Below are 20118 nucleotides of genomic sequence, written 5' to 3'. Positions count from 1 at the left end.
CGAACTAAATATGGCCTGAGAAGGACTGCATACTTCTATATGAGAGTCTTTGTGGACAAACTGCCACCTAACTTAACAGGTAGAGAAGACTGAAAACCTAATTTAAGAGTATGTACCTGTAACAATAGCTGAGTTTGGCCAATCCCAGCAGCTGTACTTCAACCACTCATACACTGCTGACTCTTCAAACTGTGTTCAAATAAGGCAAATGCTGAGCTGTAACCAATTCAGTTGTTTCTGTACCTCACTTCTGATGTCTGTACCCACTTCCCTTTTTTTGGTCTATAAATCTTCTTCCACCATATGGCTGCACTAGAGTCTCTCTGAATCTGCTGTGATTCTGGGGGCTGCCCGGTTCATGAATTGTTAATTGCTCAGTTATACACCTTTAAATTTAATTAGGCCAAAGATTTTCTTTTAACACATGTCATAGCTTGCCTTTTCACACTGCTGATAGTTCCTTTTATTTCTGATCAACAGAAATTCTTAATTTCATGTAGCACAATTCATCATTGTTTTCTTTAATGACCTGCTTAAGATATATTTTCCTTTTCCAAGGTCATAGAGATACTATTCTGCGTTATTTTCCATTATTATTATTTGCCATTCATGTGAGTATCTACGAACTACTCAGAATAGATTTTTTCCCATGGTATAATGTAGAGAGCATTTTTCCCTTTGTGAATATTCAGTTAGCCTAACACCATCTATTGAAAAAGCTATCTTTTTTCCACCTTTATTATAAATCAGTGTCTACACAAATAAAGATCTGTTTCTGTGTTCTCTATTTTCTTCCATTGGTCTATTTGTCTGTTGTGTACCATCAACAGACCATTTTAATGTTAGAGCTTTATAATCACTAATATAAGTAGACAGAGCTTTATAATAATCACTAATATAAATAGAGCAAGCTGTCTTACCTTTTTCCTCTTTAGGGTTATCTTGATCATTCCTGACCTTTTGCATATCCAAATACTCATTATAAATTTGGAAGAACTGGCATCTTTATAGTATCGACTCTTTACTCTATCAGCATGGATTATCCTGTAAGCATTTAGATTTGGTTTTTTTTTTCTGTTAATGTTATTTTATAGTCTTATGCTTAGATATTTTGTATTCACTTACGTTTATTTCCAGGTGTTTGATATATTTTGCTCCTATTGTAAATGCTATCTTTTAAAATTTCATTTTTGGTGTCTCTAAGCAAATTTAATTGACTATGGTGGAACAAAACTTTATTCATGAACTTTGCTAAATTCATTTTTTTTTTTTTTTTTTTTTTTTGAGACGGAGTCTCGCTCTGTAGCCCAGGCTGGAGTGCAGTGGCCGGATCTCAGCTCACTGCAAGCTCCGCCTCCCAGGTTCACGCCATTCTCCGCCTCAGCCTCCCGAGTAGCTGGGACTACAGGCGCCCGCCACCTCGCCCGGCTATTTTTTTTTTTTATTTCTTAGTAGAGACGGGGTTTCACCGTGTTAGCCAGGATGGTCTCGATCTCCTGACCTCGTGATCCGCCCATCTCGGCCTCCCAAAGTGCTGGGATTACAGGCTTGAGCCACCGCGCCCGGCCAAATTCATTTTTTTCTCCAAAATTTTACTCTGGAAATTTTCAAACATATAGAAAATAGACTTGTGTAACAAACTTTTGTGTGCCCGTTATCCAGCTTTAACCATTACAGTAAGTTTTTCAATTTCCTTAACTCATATTTAATTCTAATACTTTTTATATATTCTCTTGTATTTTCTGTATACACAAGCATACTATTTGTAAGTAATGGTAGTCTTACTTCCTTCTTTCTGAGGTTATTTATTCATTTATTTCCTATTCATGCTGCTGAGAATATTCAGAACAATGTTGAAAAACATTATAATAACGTTCTTACCATTGTTGTGAGCCTGACCATTCCTTTTTGTTTTCATCAAATGACACTTACAGAAGATCAATTCTTATGTATTTGTCATAAAAATCAATGTCTTAGCTAAGTTAAAGCATGTTTATGCTGAAATATTTGTATAATTTGAGCAATGCTAGCCATAAATAGAATAAATTCAGAACAAGGTTTTTTTTTGTTTTTTTTGTTTTTGTTTTTTTAAAGCACTGCAAACATGTCAATAGGTAGTCTGTGTTTATATGTGGTACTTACACATTTAAACTTAATTCTCAGCGTTTACTTTATGGTTACTGCTGTAACTTTAAAAGTCTCACCAAAGGATAAGGTATAACTACCTACAAACTGGCATATTTGTTAATTTTTTAGTTTGTGAAAATATCTTGAACTCATTTATACAGGGACCAAATTTCAACTCTGACAGTAATCAGCATTTTAGTGAACCTCATAGTTTGCAACTGCATACGGGCAACAGAAAATATGAAAGAATTTCTAACTATGGGAATTACATGTTTAAAAACTTTCGCATTTTATTTTATTTTATTTTATTTAACATTCTAGGGAGTTCATCAGCAATTTCAATGTAATTTTAGGTGCAATTGGGAATTTGGCATTCTCAGTAGAGCTGTTAGCATAGAAAACCTTATAGATGGAATAAGTACATTTAATAGCACATGTGAAGGGATCGTTCTAAAATTGACTTCGAGGGCTTCATTTTCCACTACTGAACTGGGTCGCTCAACATGGGTGTTACTGTTCCTGATGTTAGGGCATATTCTCTTTTTACAATAAAATTATGACTGTCAGAAGATTTTAACTTGACGTATGTGGCATCTCTGCCTCCACAACCTCCATAGGATTGTTTCTCTCCATATAGTATGTTCATGTGAAATCCTATTTCATTGCCTTAGGAACTTCAATAGTTTCTTGTCAGTCACTGCAGCTGGGTTCCTGTGCTTGGCCACAGCCCCTACTCCAGAGCCAGCTCCTCTCCTTTTCCTGATGTATATATTTCCTGATATATATATATATACACACATACACACATATCCTATTTATATTTATTGGATATAGATTCTATTTATATTTATTGAATACACATATATATTCTATTTATATTTACTGAATATTCAATAAAATATTTATATATATTCAAATGCAGAGTAATAACATAGATTTAAATATATACATATAAATATATTTAAAAATACATTAAAAATATATTTCAAGACCATGTTATTGCTCTGCATTTTGAATGGAATTAATGCATCAATGTGTGACTATTGTGTCATTTTGACCAGAAGTCAAATTTGGGGTCACTGTAGCAAAAGGTGAAGGAAAAACTGGAGGCGTGTAAGCATGGACACAAAGCAGTCGTGTAAATCTTTGGGACTGAACTGGCACCATAGAACTGGAGAAGGGAAGAATAATCTTCTAAATCAGCAGGCTAGCTAGAGTCCTCTGAATCTTCACCCTAACTCAGAATTTTGGGGACTAAGGATGTGTTAGAAAAGGGCAGGTCTTAATTTAACTTAAGATGTTCATAGAACTTTCTGAAAAGGATTAGGACATTTTTTTTCCAACAGAGGTGAGATTCTGAGAGGCCTGGATTAGAATCTAGGTATTGTGTGTCAAGATGGGCGTGTCAGGATGGGAGGGGGACACAGGGTCCCACTAAGACATACACTGAGCTGGCAGTTATCATGAGAAGAGGACTGATATTGTGTACTTACAAGATTTATGGAAATGCATTGGGGAATGTCAATCAACCCTTAGAAGGAAGTGAAGAGATGAAGAGAAGAAGTGTGAAAAGGTATGTGTGCACAAGAGAGAAAACATACTAAATCAGAGAGTGAAAAAATGTGAATATTTCTGTGAGTCCACATTTTTCCCAAAGCTGAAAGGATTTGTGGATGCATGAGTTGCCCCATGAAAATTATCCAGCATGTTGCTCACCCACAAGATTTGCAGGTCTATGGAGGAGTACAATAATGGCAGTGATGACAGTCATGTAAAAAGACACTCATGTCTTCTTTTCAAAATCAGTAACACATAGAACTTTTCTTCCATCACATTTGATTTCATGTTTAATACAGTATGCAGCAGCTGAACATGTATATCCCCTTATAATTGAGAGATCAAGAAGACACGACCTTATAATAACTGTGTACGGGGAGTTTTTTATTCATTCACCTACTCATTCAGGTATTTAGAAAGTATCTATTAAGGGCTTATCGAGTGCCAGGATGTAGTCTAGGCCCTGGAAGTACATCAATGTGCAAAATTGTCAAATTTGGTTTGTATTAAATGGAAATAAAAGGAAGAAACAGAAAAACTGTGTGTACTTCCTAAAGTGTTCTAGTAGTGGTAGAAGAAAAATAACTAGGACATAGTCTTTTAATCACTAGTTTTCTGGCTCTTCCTTCAACTAATTCAACTATGAAACATAATGTATATAGAACATACATATTTGTTTGCATGTGACTGCGAGGAGTTTATGGGGGTACACAAAAATAAATACAATCGGATTTCATTCTTCAAGAGGCACACAGTTTCAAAGGGAGACGTATGTGTGATTACAAACAAAATGGTACAAACACGACTTTGACAGAGCTAAATGCTGGGAACTCTGGAGCACATAGTAGATGCAGTTCCCTGTGCTGGAAGGAATAGGAAAGGCTTTTTACAAAGGACCTCTGAACTGGCTCCGGGGGGGAGTGGGAACTGGCCAGTGTTGGTGGTGGAGGGAGCAGTGTTCAGGTCGGGAGAGGGAAATGTGCAAATAACTCTCCTGATACTCTCCTAGTGCCACCATGTTGTTACCGTCTCCTATTCTCGTCTGCTGGCTTTCATAAAATTATGTTCTCTTTCTTCTTAATGGGCACACTAGAAAATTTTTTCTTTGCCAGTCTCCTGTGTCTGACAGAGCACAGGCCTGTGAGTAACTTTAGGTATGGGGTGTGCAATGTCTGGGAAGAAGCAAGAGGAAGCCTGCTGGGGTGCTGGAATGTTTTAGATCATGATGTGTGTGTTGGTTACACGTGCCAAACTATTCAGCCATATGCTTATTAATGCATTTCCAGCATTTTACTACGTGCATACTAGACTTCAATGAAACGAGGAAAAAAAAAAGCCTCCTAACCCAATGATATTAATGTCAGTCCTATGACACTAATTTCTATACGGAGCTGTTTAGCACTTGGCATAGAATGTATTTTTGTTTTGTGTTGTGTTGTTTTGTTTATTCTTTGTTCATTTCTTATATGAGAATGTTTTCAGAAATCAGATTTTAAATGCCATTTAAGATCTCAATTTTTTTTTAAGCTCATTTGTCCTCTTCTGTGCAATCTCTATGGCTTTAAGTTGGAAATATATAAACTTACACACGGGGTGCAGTTGGCTTTATATTTTAGAAGCTTCCTTTGCATACAGCCTGTGGAGCACGTGTTTTTGTTTCTCTCTGTAAGTGCCCTGTGGCAGGGGATAATTCTACCATTTCTCTTTGTAGTATCTGGGAGATTGAGTTGTGTACACAGTCTGAGTCCTCAATAAATATTGCTGAGAGGGAACAAGTGTGAATTTTTTTCCATTTTGATTTATCAGCCTCTTAGAAAGGAGGGGCGAAAGACCTAAATAGTATACTTAAGTGATCTTATTTCTCCCCAAACCCCTTAAACAGTTTAAAAGAGGAAAAGAAAGAAAGTACTCTTGAAGGTTGATTGAGGGTCCACAGAACAAATTAGACTTACTCAAGTTTTATGAATCTCCAAATAGCAAGTTTATATAGATTTGCTGGAGTTTAGATATACGTGTCTGCAAAACAAGGTAACTTTTAAAGAAAATAGTTGCTTTGCATTTTTTTCAGGTCAGAAATTGAGTTTTTAGCTAAGCTTTTGCTCTTAGAAATTATCAGGAAAAATATGCCATCTATGTTGTAATTGTACAACAAACCCAATGAAGAGATCTCATTTCAGGTAAAGCAACTCACAGGTCCCCTGAACCTCCATGTAAGCATAAAGAAAACTGCATTAGTCTATTCCCATGCTGCTAATAAAGACATAATTGAAACTGGGTAATTTTTAAAGGAAAGAGGTTTAATTGACTCACGGTTCCAAGTGGCTGGGGAGGCCTCACAATCATAGCAGAAGGCGAATGAGGAGCAAAGTCACATTTTACATGGCAGCAGGCAAGAGATTGTGTTCAGGGGAACTTCCCTTTATAAAACCATCGGATCTCATGAGACTTATTCACTATCACAAGAACAGTATGGGAAAGATGCGTCCCATGATTCAATTACCTCCCACCGGGTCCCTCTCATGACACCTGGGAATTATAGGAGCTACAATTCAAGATGAGATTTGAGTGGGGACACAGGCAAACTGTACCATAAGCCTGATTTTTTTTCATTTTGCTCTTACTTGGTGATATTTGAGGCCAGCCAAGGCAGAACTTATTGAGCACTTTCAGAACCCTTCTAGAGCTCTCTTTTTCTTGCTGACCCCTGTATCTAATTCTCTCTTACTCCTACCAGAGTTGCCAGTGACCACACACTGGTCCTGTGGCCTAAGACCCTTTGCTGTAGGTCCACACCTTGGGCTATGCTGCATGTCATTAAATAATGCTTGGTCATGCCTTGTCTATATTTAATTCTTTTCCTTGGTATCCTGAACTTTGCCATCCAAAGATTATTTGCTGATTCCAGAACCAAGCTATGCAAATATGTTTATGTATGCAATTTTTCTAACATAAGATGTATTATACTATGCTTCTCCTTTTTTACTTTCTTTTTTTTTTATTATTATACTTTAAGTTCTAGGATACATGTGCACAGTGTGAAGATTTGTTATATATGTATAGATGTGCTGTGTTGGTGTGCTGCACCCATTAACTCGTCATTTACATTAGGTATTTCTCCGAATGCTATCCCTCCCCCATCCCCACACCCCGCGACAGACCCGTGTGTGATGTTCCCCACCCCTTGTCCTTTTTCATAAATCAAATGTATGTGAAAGTGAAAATGCTTTGCTGGGCCAGGTGTGGTGGCTCACGCCTGTAATCCTGGCACTTTGGGAGGCCAGTGTGAGTGGATCACAAGGTCAAGAGATTGAGACCATCCTGGCCAAGGTGGTGAAACCCTGTCTCTACTAAAAATACAAAAATCAGCTGGGTGTGGTGGTGTGCACCTGTCATCCCATCTACTCAGGAGGCTGAGGCAGGAGAATCACTTGAACCTGGGAGTCAGAGGTTGCAGTGAGCAGAGATTGTGCTACTGCACTCCAGCCTGGCTACAGTGTGAGACTCCGTCTCAAAAAAAAAAAAAAAAAAAAAAGAAAGAAAGAAAGAAAGAAACAAAGAAAATGCCTAGCTGCAAAACACAGAAAAAACATAGATAATCATTCGTAAGAGAATAAAATGTTTTCAAAATCTCTCCACCATTAACCCCACACATATGCACATACACTCACACATGTACACACACATATATATACATTACACGTATTATTTGCTTTTTTAATTTAAACAATATTTAATTAAAATGTTTCATGTCAGTAAATATATTTCCATGACATTTTTCTTTGTGTTTGGAAAGCTTTCCACTTTATGAATAAACTATCATTTTATCACTTTATGAATAAACTATCATTTATTTACAGTCTCTTACTATTACACATTTTTGCTATATTAAATTAATAGGGAATCCTTACAATACATATATTTCTCATCAACAATTTTTTTAAAGCTTCTTAGAATATCCAAGTCAAAGACATGTGTTAAAAAAAACCCTAGCACTGATCCCAGAGCAAGATGGCCGAATAGGAGCAGCCCAGCCTCTAGCTCCCAGTGCAAACGACACAGAGAACAGGTGATTTCTGCATTTTCAACTGAGGTACAGGGTTCATCTCACTGGGGAGTGCTGGACAATCGGTGCTGGTCAGCTGGTGCAGCCCAACTAGTGAGAGCTGAAGCAGGGCGAGCCATCGCCTCACCTGGGAAGTGCAAGGGGGAAGGGAATCCCTTTTCCTAGCCAAGGGAAACTGTAAACACAACACCTGGAAAATCGGGTAACTCCCACCCTAATACTGCACTTTACCAAGGGTCTTAACAAATGGCACACCAGGAGATTATATCCCACACATGGCCCAGAGGGTCCCACGCCCACGGAGCCTCCCTCCTTGCTAGCACAGCAGTCTGAGATCTAACTGCAAGGCAGCAGCGAGGCTGGGGGAGGGGTGCCTGCCATTGCTGAGGCTTAAGTGGGTAAACACACCCCCAGGGAAGCTTGAACAGGGTGGAGCCCACCACAGCTCAAGGGGGCCTGCATGTCTCTGTAGACTCCATCTCTGGGGACAGGGCATAGCTAAACAAAAAGCAGCAGAAACCTCAGCAGAGGTAAATGACCCTGTCTGACAGCTTTGAAGAGAGCAGTGGATCTCCCAGTACAGAGGTTGAGATCTGAGAACAGACAGACTGTGTGCTTAAGTAGGTCCCTGACCTCTGAGTAGCCTAACTGGGAGACATCCCCCACTAGGTGCAGACTGACACCTCACACTTCACATGGTGGGGTACACCTCTGAGATGAAGCTTCCAGAGCAAGAATCAGACAGCAACATTCACTGTTCAGCAATATTCTATCTTCTGCAGCCTCTGCTGCTGATACACAGGCAAACAGGGTCTGGAGTGGACTTCAAGCAATCTCCAACAGACCTACAGCTGAGGGTCCTGACTGTTAGAAGCAAAACTAACAAACAGAAAGGACACCCACACCAAAACCCCATCAGTTCATCACTGTCATCAAAGACCAAAGACAGATAAAACCACAAAGATGGGAAAAAAGCAGGGCAGAAAAGCGCGAAATTCAAAAAATCAGAGCGCATCTTCTCCTCCAAAGCAATGCAGCTCATCGCCAGCAACAGATCAAAGCTGGATGGAGAATGACTTTGACAAGTTGAGAGAAGAAGGCTTCAGTCAATCAAACTTCTCAGAGCTAAAGGAGGAACTACGTAACCAGTGCAAAGAAACTAAAAATCTTGAGAAAAGAATGAAAGAATGGATAACTTGAATAATCAATGCAGACAAGGCCATAAACAAACTGACAGAGATAAAAACCATGACACGAGAAATACGTGACAAATGCACAAGCTTCAGTAACTGACTCGATCAACTGGAAGAAAGAGTATCAATAGTTGAAGATCAAATGAATGAAACGAAGCAAGAAGAGAAGTCTAGAGAAAAAAGAGCAAAAAGAAATGAACAAAGCCTCCAAGAAATATGGGATTATGTGAAAAGACCAAATCTACGTCTGATTGGTGTGCCTGAAAGTGAGGGGGAAAATGGAACCAAGTTGGAAAATACTCTTCAGGATATCATCCAGGAGAACTTCCCCAACCTAGTAAGGCAGACCAACATTAAAATTCAGGAAATACAGAGAATGCCACAAAGATACTTCTCAAGAAGAGCAATTCCAAGACATTTAATTGTCAGATTCACCAAAGGTGAAATGAAGGAAAAAATGTTAAGGGCAGCCAGAGAGAAAGGTCGGGTTACCCACAAAGGGAAGCTCATCAGACTAACAGCAGATCTCTCAGCAGAAACTCCCCAAACCAGAAGAGAGTGGGGGCCAATATTCAACATTCTTAAAGAAAAGAATTTTCAACCCAGAATTATTTCATATCCAACCAAACTAAGTTTCATAAGTGAAGGAGAAATAAAATCCTTTACAGACAAGCAAATGCTTAGAGATTTTGTCACCACCAGGCCTGCCCTACAAGAGACCCAAAAGGAAGTACTAAACATGGAAAGGAACAACCGGTCCCAGCCATTGCAAAAACATGCAAAAATGTAAAGACCATCAATGGTAGGAAAAAACTGCATCAACTAACGAGCAAAATAACCAGCTAATATCACAATGACAGGATCAAGTTCACACATAACAATATTAACCTTAAATGTAAATGGACTAAATGATCCAATTAAAAGACAGAGACTGGCAAATTGGAGAAAGAGTCAAGACTCATCAGTTTGCTGTATTCAGGAGACCCATCTCACTTGCAGAGACACACATAGGCTCAAAATAAAGGGATGGAGGAAGATCTACCAAGCAAATGGAGAAAAAAAAAAAGCAGGGATTGCAATCCTAGTCTCTGATAACACAGACTTTAAACCAACAAAGATCAAAAGAGACAAAGAAGGCCATTACATAATGGTAAAGGGATCAATTCAACAGGAAAAGCTAACTATCCTAAATATATATGCACCCAGTACAGGAGCACCCAGATTCATAAAGCAAGTCCTTAGAGACTTACAAAGAGACTTAGACTCCCATACAACAATAATGGAAGACTTCAACACCCCACTGTCAACATTAGACAGATCAAAGAGACAGAAAGTTAACAAGGATATCCAAGATGTGAACTCATCTCTGCACCAAGTGGACCTAATAGACATCTACAGAACTCTCCACCCCAAATCAACAGAATATACATTCTCCTCAGCACCACATCACACTTATTCCAAAATTGACCACATAGTTGGAAGTAAAGCACTCCTCAGCAAATGTAAGAGAACAGAAATTATAACAAACTGTCTCTCAGACCACAGTGCAATCAAACTAGAACTCAGGACTAAGAAACTCAATCAAAACCACTCAACTACCTGGAAACTGAACAATCTGCTCCTGAATGACTACGGGGTACATAATGAAATGAAGGCAGAAATAAAGATGTTCTTTGAAACCTATGAGAACAAAGACACAATGTACCAGAATCTCTGGGACACATTTAAAGCAGTGTGTAGAGGGAAATTTATAGCACTAAATGCCCACAAGAGAAAGCTGGAAAGATCTAAAATTGACACCCTAACATCACAATTAAAAGAACTAGAGAAACAAGAGCAAACACATTCAAAAGCTAGCAGACGGCAAGAAATAACTAAAATCAGAGCAGAACTGAAGGAGATAGAGACACAAAAAACCCTCCAAAAAAATCAATGAATCCAGGAGCTGGTTTTTTGAAAAGATCAACAAAATTGATAGACCGCTATCAAGACTAATAAAAAAGAAAAGAGAGAAGAATCAAATAGATGCAACAAAAAATGATAAAGGGGATATCACCACCGACCCTACAGAAATGCAAACTACCATCAGAGAATACTATAAACACCTCTATGCAAGTAAACTAGAAAGCCTAGAAGAAATGGATAATTTCCTGGACACTTACACTGTCCCAAGACTAAACCAGGAAGAAGTTGAATCCCTGAATAGACCAATAGCAGGGTCTGAAATTGAGGCAATAATTAATAGCTTACCAATCAAAAAAATTCCAGGACCAGACGGATTCACAGTCGAATTCTACCAGAAGTACAAGGAGGAGCTGGTACCATTCCTTCTGAAACTATTCCAATCAATAGAAAAAGAGGGAATCCTCCCTAACTCATTTTATGAGGCTAACATCATCTAATACCAAAACCTGGCAGAGACACAACAAAAAAAATAGAATTTTAGACCAATATCCCTGATGAACATCGATGCAAAAATCCTCAATAAAATATTGGCAAACCGAATCCAGCAGCACATCAAAAAGCTTATCCACCATGATCAAATGGGCTTCATCCCTGGGATGCAAGGCTGGTTCAACATACACAAATCAATAAATGTAATCCAGCACATAAACAGGACCAAAGACAAAAACCACATGATTATCTCAATGGATGCAGAAAAGGCCTTTGACAAAATTCAACAGTCCTTCATGCTAAAAACTCCCAATAAATTCGGTATTGATGGAGCGTATCTCAAAATAATAAGAGCTATTTATGACAAACCCACAGCCAATATACTGAATGGGCAAAAACTGGAAGCATTCCCTTTGAAAACTGGCACAAGACAGGGATGCCCTCTCTCACCACTCCTATTCAACGTAGTGTTGGCGTTCTGGCTAGGGCAATTAGGCAAGAGAAAGAAAGGGTATTCAGTTAGGAAAAGAAGAAGTCAAATTGTCCCTCTTTGCAGATGACATAATTGTATATTTAGAAAACCCCATCATCTCAGCCCAAAATCTCCATAAGCTGATAAGAAACTTCAGCAAAGTCTCAGGATACAAAATTAATGTGCAAAAATCACAAGCATTCTTATACACCAGTAACAGACAAACAGAGAGCCAAATCATGAATGAACTTCCATTCACAATTGCTTCAAAGAGAATAAAATACCTAGGAATCCAACTTACAAGGTATGTGAAGGACCTCTTCAAGGAGAACTACAAACCACTGCTTAGTGAAATAAAAGAGGACACAAACAAATGGAAGAACATACCATGCTCATGGATAGGAAGAATCAATATCGTGAAAATGGCCATACTGCCCAAGGTAATTTATAGATTCAATGCCATCCCCATCAAGGTACCAATGAGTTTCTTCACAGAATTGGAAAAAACTGCTTTAAAGTTCATATGGAACCAAAAAAGACCCCGCATTGCCAAGACAATCCTAAGTCAAAAGAACAAAGCTGGAGGCATCATGCTACCTGACTTCAAACTGTACTACAAGGCTACAGTAACCAAAACAGCATGGTACCGGTACCAAAACAGAGATACAGACCAATGGAACAGAACAGAGTCCTCAGAAATAATACCACACATCTACAGCCATCTGATCTTTGACAAACCTCAGAAAAACAAGAAATGGGGCTGGGAAAATTGGCTAGCCATAAGTAGGAAGCTGAAACTGGATCCTTTCCTTACTCCTTATATGAAAATTAATTCAAGATGGATTAGAGACTTAAATGTTAGACCTAATATCATAAAAACCCTAGAAGAAAACCTAGGTAATACCATTCAGGACATAGGCATGGGCAAGGACTTCATGTCTAAAACACCAAAAGCAATGGCAACAAAAGCCAAAATTGACAAATGGGATCTAATTAAACTAAAGAGCTTCTGCACAGCAAAAGAAACCACCGTCAGAGTAAACAGGCAACCTACAGAATGGGAGAAAATTTTTGCAATCTACTCATCTGACAAAGGGCTAATATCCAGAACCTACAAAAAACTCAAACAAATTTTCAAGAAAAAAACAAACAACCCCATCAAAAATTGGGCAAAGGATATGAACAGACAGTTCTCAAAAGAAGACATTCATACAGCCAACAGACACATGAAAAAATGCTCGTCATCACTGGTCATCAGAGAAATGCAAATCAAAACCACAATGAGATACCATCTCACACCAGTTAGAATGGCAATCATTAAAAGTCAGGAAACAACAGGTGCTGAAGAGGATGTGGAGAAATAGGAACACTTTTACACTGTTGGTGGATTGTAAACTAGTTCAACCATTATGGAAAACAGTATGGCGATTCCTCAAGGATCTAGAACTAGAAATACCATATGACCCAGCCATCGCATTACTGGGATTACTGGGTATATACCCAAAGGATTGTAAATCATGCTGCTATAAAGACACATGCACACGTATGTTTATTGCGGCACTATTCACAATAGCAAAGACTTGGAATCAACCCAAATGTCCATCAGTGACAGACTGTATTAAGAAAATGTTGCACATATACACCATGGAATACTATGCAGCCATAAAAAAGGATGAGTTTGTGTCCTTTGTAGTGATATGGGTGCAGCTGGAAGCCATCATTCTCAGCAAACTTTCACAAGAACAGAAAACCAAACACTGCATATTCTCACTCACAGGTGGGAATTGAACAATGAGATCACTTGGACATGGGAACGGGAACATCACACACCGGGGCCTATTATGGGGAGGGGGATGGGGGGAGGGATGGCATTGGGAGTTACAACTGATGTAAATGACGAGTTGATGGGTGCTGATGAGTTGATGGGTTTAGTACACCAACATGTCACATGTGTACATATGTAACAAACCTGCACGTTGTACATATGTACCCTAGAACTGAAAGTATAAAAAAAAAAAAACCCTAGCACTTTTGGATCTAGCTTATTTTTTATTACAAAAAGGAATGTATGTCCATTGTAAAATTCCAAATAGCATATAAGGAAAAATAAGTTCCCCTTCCACCTGAGCCTCCTACTTCTCCCCATAGGCAACCAGTGTTGTATATCTCTTTTATTTCTCTCTGGAAATATTCCATGCAAACACATACATGGAGTATATCCTTTTCTTTTTATACAAATGGATATGTATTTTTGTGTGTGTGTATATATATATGTATATGTATGTAATTCTGTACCTTTATTTTGGAAATTTTTAAAAATGTATTTTGGAGCTTCTTTCAGTTTAGGACACATAGATCTAACTCATGTTGTTTTTATGGACACATAGTAAACAAAGTATAAATATATGAAATTTGATATAATTAGTAGGCTGTTGATGAAGTTTGACTGTTTCCTTTCTTTTGTTGAGATAAACACAACAACAACAAATACTCTTGCACATATGGCTTTTTGCACAAATATGAGAGTTAATGAATTCTAAGAATATTAAGGCTTTTGATAAATACTGACAAACTTTCATTTAAAAGAGAATTTACATTGCCATGGAAAAAATGCTCCTCCCGCCCAGCCTACCACCTCCTTTCACATGAAGATTTTAGAGATGGTATTTAAAGCCTGAGGACTGAGGGTAAAGGTGGCTTTTTCAGTCCCTGGAAAAGAAACTTGGGTAAAGACTGCATTCCTTTAATATCCCTCCGTTTCTCTGCTGAAGAAGCCAACTGCTAAGCCTACATGAACATTTTAGTGCTGCTGTTTGTGGCTGTGCTCCTCAGAGACGTTTTAACCTTAGCTCCTTCTCAATGGAAAGGCACCATAATTCTGCCTGATCAAATCGCTTCGTCTATTTCTTTGCCCACCATAGCATCTGCGCTTCTTACCATGGTATTCTTAATTTTTTTTCTTGGATCTTTCTTTTAGATATCTTAATCTTTTTTATCTACAATGTAAATTCTGTGAGAGCAGTTGATGATTTTGTTCACGGCTATATCCCTGAATCTATCTAGTCCATAGTAATGACTTAAAAAGGTTTTGTTGAAAGAATGAGTCCACTCAGTCAAACAACAGAAGTTTCTAAAAATCTCTATATAGCTTTACATACTTCCCCATCACAAGTTTTGCACCATCGTCTTGGGTTTTGTTACCTTCTGACTAAAGCTGGGATTTAAAACATCTATGTTTGGAGGATGAACTTCAGAGGCTGTGTGAAACCCCAGGGCTTTCAGGCCAGGTCTGGGGTACATGTCTGAATGTGCATTTGCTGGGGTGGGAGGAGGAGAAGGTTCCTAGTGCTTGTGGAAACTAAATGGTTAATTCTTTTTAATCTTTCTCTCAACAATAATTTGGCATAAATGATGCTGAAACAGATGTATTGGGAATGATTCTTTTCAGAGACTGGCAAACTAGGTGTGACCACTTGGCTCTAGATAAATATTACCTAGATTTAAAACTAGATAAAACTCAGATTAATCAGAGTTTTGGGTAACTATAGGGCAAGCAAAGTTATGGGCAGCAAAGAAACCCTTACTAGTAAGAACCATAATCTTTCTTTTGGGTTGATAATGATGGCTGCAATTTTTTTGAAAAAAAATAAAAGGGTGACATTTGCATATTCACTTTGAAAGAGAGATAATCAAGCCTACATTATAAAACATTAAAAATAAAGTATATTAATTATTTTGATCAGTGTCACTTACAGATGAATAAAGTGGATGAAATATGATATTTTATAATTTAAAAATTTTCATGTGATCTTTCTGATTTTAGAAAAGAAGAATCTGAGTGTAAAGTGGATTAATAAAATGATTTAATCACATTTTTAATGTTTCTCTCTTCAAAGAGAATTTCTAATAACTTATATTTTGGACATAAAATTGCTACATGTGTGAAACTATGGGGATAAATGAAAACTCAGAGTGTGTTCTTTTTGAGCAGGGATTTTTTTTTTTTTTAAACATGTGAGAGAGAAATGGATAGTGATTTGTCTTCGGGTTAAGTATCGTACTGAGAAGATGGACAGTTCAAGACCCAAGAAAGTGGGCTGCTGGAAAAACATAATGAGGAGAAGAAAACTTTGGAGCAAATGTTTGAGAAAGCTGTCAGAAAGTAATAAAGATAACAATAACATCTTATTTCCAGAATCAGTATTAACACGTCACTCAGGTACCAAAATTCATTCAGGAGAAACAAAGAGGATTGGATTAAATTAATTTGGAATGGATTTTAGGAATGAATTGTTTGATCTTTTAAACAGGACATTTCCCTTCATTTATTCGTTCGATATTAATATAGCATCTACTATATCTTAGTGCTAGGTATTTAGGAAGACAGACCTTTGGCAACTTTGGTGAATGGCAGGAAGGTTACCTGGTTAAAGTATAGCAAATTTAGAGTGTTTTAGGTTTTTAGAGGGGAAGCTGAAAATGAGACAGATCCTTACCATGGTCAATTTTATAAAAAATTAAAATTATAATTTTTCTATAACCCCACTACACAGGTAAGAAAAATAAGCTACCAAAGGGTACATGATCCTGGACCTCAGATTCTACAGTTTAGCTGAAGTTAACCTCACTATTGATGTTCATCTAGACTTTCATTAACCTCTGACCAATGCTGAATATGCTTCAGGTGAAAAGAAGTAAAGATTTTATTGTAATATGAACAAATTACCCTGTTTAAATTTTAAATGTTTACTACTGGAACATAGGCCGGGTAACACATACATGGAGTAATTAGACAGTAAGCTGCTATATGGGAGCCTATTAACTGCAAAATGAATTTGACCAGAGATTGATTTTTTTAAGCATTTCTTAATTAACAAAGAATGAGCAAGATAAATCTGAAAGATGAAGCGTTACACTGAGTTTTAAATAGTGAACAATTTGGACACAGAAGTTCACTGTTTATTCTTTTCAATACATGAAAATGATCCAGCATGGTTAAACACGTTTCGTATTTTACATTTTCTTACCAGAAGTGAAACACCCACATTTACATGATTGCCCAAAGTTATGCTGTATGTTAAGGTGGAAAATTTATAATAAATATCTAAAATGCTATATCATCGTGTAATGGATTTAACGGTTCGACAATTGGAAATGATAGAGTCCTTCTATGAGCAACTTTTAGAAGAATGTCTACTTAGTACACATTCTTATATATGAAATAAGCTTTCCAGTTGCCCAAGGATATTTATTAATCATGTGTTTCTTGTTTTAGTCCTAGTTTTAATACTAGAGTTATGATACAGACTTTATTAAAACACACATACACACACACTCTTCAACAAAGTTAGAACAAATTATGCTCAGTCAAAATAACTACAGTTTCCATTAGCAGAAATTTGGAATGGTTGATATCCAGACTTATATCCATGTAATAGTTTTAAAATAGACTATTATTGCTAAATGAAAGTATTCTTTAAGAACAGCAAATAAAACATGATTTAAATAGGTAACTTTTAATATCCTCCTTATTTTTAATAAATCTTAATTTTGAAAAGTTGGATGAAGGGAATTCTACTTGTTACCAATAAGACATGGTTTATTAACACTTGTGCATCAGATTTATAGTTATTTTTATAATAAAATTGGGCATTTTTTTATACAACTGGGCCATCTTCATGAAGAAGCTAAAAATTTGCATGATGATAGCTTACATTGGTTTCAGAGATAAGTCATTATTTCTTTATCTTTTGTTTTCATTTCTCCTTATAAGCTGAGATAATTTGGCCAGCCTAATGGTTGCCCTATATATGGTACAACTTTTGTACCTTGACCAAAACTATGACTTTTTTAAACTAATATGTTTGATGTACCTATTCAAACTTTTTTGGATAAATACCTTATTAAAGAAATACCTCTAGGCTGCAGCGTGGTGGCTCATGCCTGTAATCCCAACACTTTGGAGCCCAAGATGGGGGGATCACTTGAGTCCGAGAGATCAAGACCAGCCTCAGGTCGGGCATGGTGGCTCACACCCATAATCCCAGCACTTTGGGAGTCCGAGACAGGCGGATCACTTGTGGTAACTTGAGAGCCAGACCAGCCTGGTCAACCTGGTGAAACCCCGTCTCTACTACAAATACATAAGTTAGCCGGGCATGGTGGCACATGCCTATTGTACCAGCTACTTGGGAGGCTGAGGCATGAGAATCTCTTGAACCTGAGAGGCAGAGGTTGTAGTGAGCCAACAACGCACCACTGCACTCCAGCCTGGGCGACAGAGCGAGACTCTGTCACAGCAACAAAATGAAACAAATACCAAAAACTCCAAAACAAGCCAGGGCAACATGCTGAAACTCTGTCTCTACTAAAAATGCAAAAATTAGCAGAGTGTGGTGGCACAGGCCTGTAAACCTGGAGGCAGAGGTTGCAATGAGCCAAGATTGCACCCCTGCACTCCAGCCTGGGCGACAGAGGGAGACTCTGTCTCAAAAAATAAATAAATAAATAAATAAAAATAATAAAACAATAAAAATTAAAGAAAAATCTCTCTCTCTTCCAGCCTTCTCCCCTCTTCTAACTTTTTAAATCTTTTCTTCTCTTATTACCATTTTCTTTTAAATAAGTGGATACCCACTTAGTCTTATCTTAATCTCAATCTTAATTTTATCTTAATCAGATTAAAAAATTATTCAGCATGTAAAATAACCCTTTTAACAACAGGGCAATCTAAGAGACTGACATTTCTAGGAGTTATCTTCTTGCCTCTCTCTCTGAAGTGACTTATGAATCTGAAGGTACAATAAGTCCCCTCACAGCGGGTGGCTGGGAGATTACTCCTAAGGCTGACTCTGGAGGTTATCTATCTCCCTCTGCCTCTCTTTCATTCCTTTTCCCTTTTCTTTTCTTTCTAGCCAAAAAAAAATTCTTAATGACATATAAAATAACAAAACTCCCATGAAAACTTTAATGCTAATATTGTTCCTCTGAGAAACGAGCTAAATAATCACTTTAGACAGAAGAACCAATAGAAATGAATGCAAAGTGTGATAGGAATCCTAGCTATAGCCCAGGTTGTGTTGATTGCCGAGGTTCAAAGATGTGTGAGCCTGTCAGCTGGACTGGAAGGGGTGGTCCGCCGAAAATCTCTTTTTGGGAGGGACTGGGGATCTTACTAATAGATAACTCATCCTATGCAAAGGAGTTGCCATGCATAAGAAGCTTGATCCAATACAACACCTAGGACTCCTGAAGGGAAGAGAGTCTCTGGGCCTTTCTCAGGTGGCAGTGTCTATTACCCAGGAGAATTCTTCCCCTTGTACCAACTGGACTCATGCCTGAGTCTTACAGTGACTCTTGAGCAGGATCTGTGAGTTAAAATAAAAAGACATGTTTGTCAAAGTGAAGACTGGAGATGCAGCACAATGTTTTGGTTGCAGCCATTTAACATAATGTAATACATGAGGAGAGAGAAAGACATTCTTATCCATTTTACAGGCCAACAGCCAATGACGTTGGTTCTTCATGGGCTCAGATATACAAACAGTAGTAGTAAGCTATGGTGTGTGTAAGGACAGTAGTGCCCAAAGATAATGCCGTGTCCAGCAGACCCAGTGTCTGGCAGCTAAAGACGTATGTGCTGGAGGGGCAGTGGCATGCTGTAAAGATGAAATGTGTGGTGCTGAAGTCAACAGGTATAGCATGCTGGGGAACCACACCCATGTATGAGCCAGTTGGAGACACCTGAAATACATGGAGGTGAGGGGCTTTACAGAGGTCTTAACTGTTGGAGGGGAAAAGCAGTGATATTTATGTTATTACTACAAATGGACTCGAAGAAACTCGGCCACCCAGAAGCAGCACACAATAACGCTGCCACACATCAATATTTTAGTTCCCCATCCCATTTCCGTTCAGTCCACTTTTTGAGAAGATAGAATAATGACTGCTACGGGAAGAAAAATAGGTCACCAGTTTGATAAGGAAGAGGATAGATGGTGAAGTGTGGGGGCGGGAAAGAGCCAGCAGAATTAACAAAGGTAATTAAGGTAGCAGAAGCAAGAGTAGCTGGTTTTCACATTGCCAAATATATTTCAACTGAGCAAAAAGGAGAGTTATTCACATACATGTATTCACAGAAGGCAGAAACAGAGAACAAAAATAACCATGAAAACTGACACTGGAAATTAAAGAGGAGGAAATAGAGTAGTTAATTCTTGTCTTCAGCCTAGCTTTTTTCCCCAAGCTGAAAAATGACTGTGAATTGTATAAGCAAAGCTGGAATAAAAATTACCATGAAATAATGCTAACTT

General features: G+C 38.0%; 1 pseudogene; it reads right to left on the bottom strand.

Moving 5' to 3' along the window:
- Positions 1 to 1561: 1561 nt before the first annotated feature.
- Positions 1562 to 2943, bottom strand: LOC110741655 (annotated as a pseudogene).
- Positions 2944 to 20118: the final 17175 nt, after the last annotated feature.

This window comes from Papio anubis, chromosome 15 (genome assembly GCF_008728515.1).
Source record: "Papio anubis isolate 15944 chromosome 15, Panubis1.0, whole genome shotgun sequence".
Taxonomy (NCBI): Eukaryota; Metazoa; Chordata; class Mammalia; order Primates; family Cercopithecidae; genus Papio; species Papio anubis.
The sequence above is the reverse complement of the archived record's forward strand: the minus strand, read 5'-3'. Positions and strand labels throughout refer to the sequence as shown.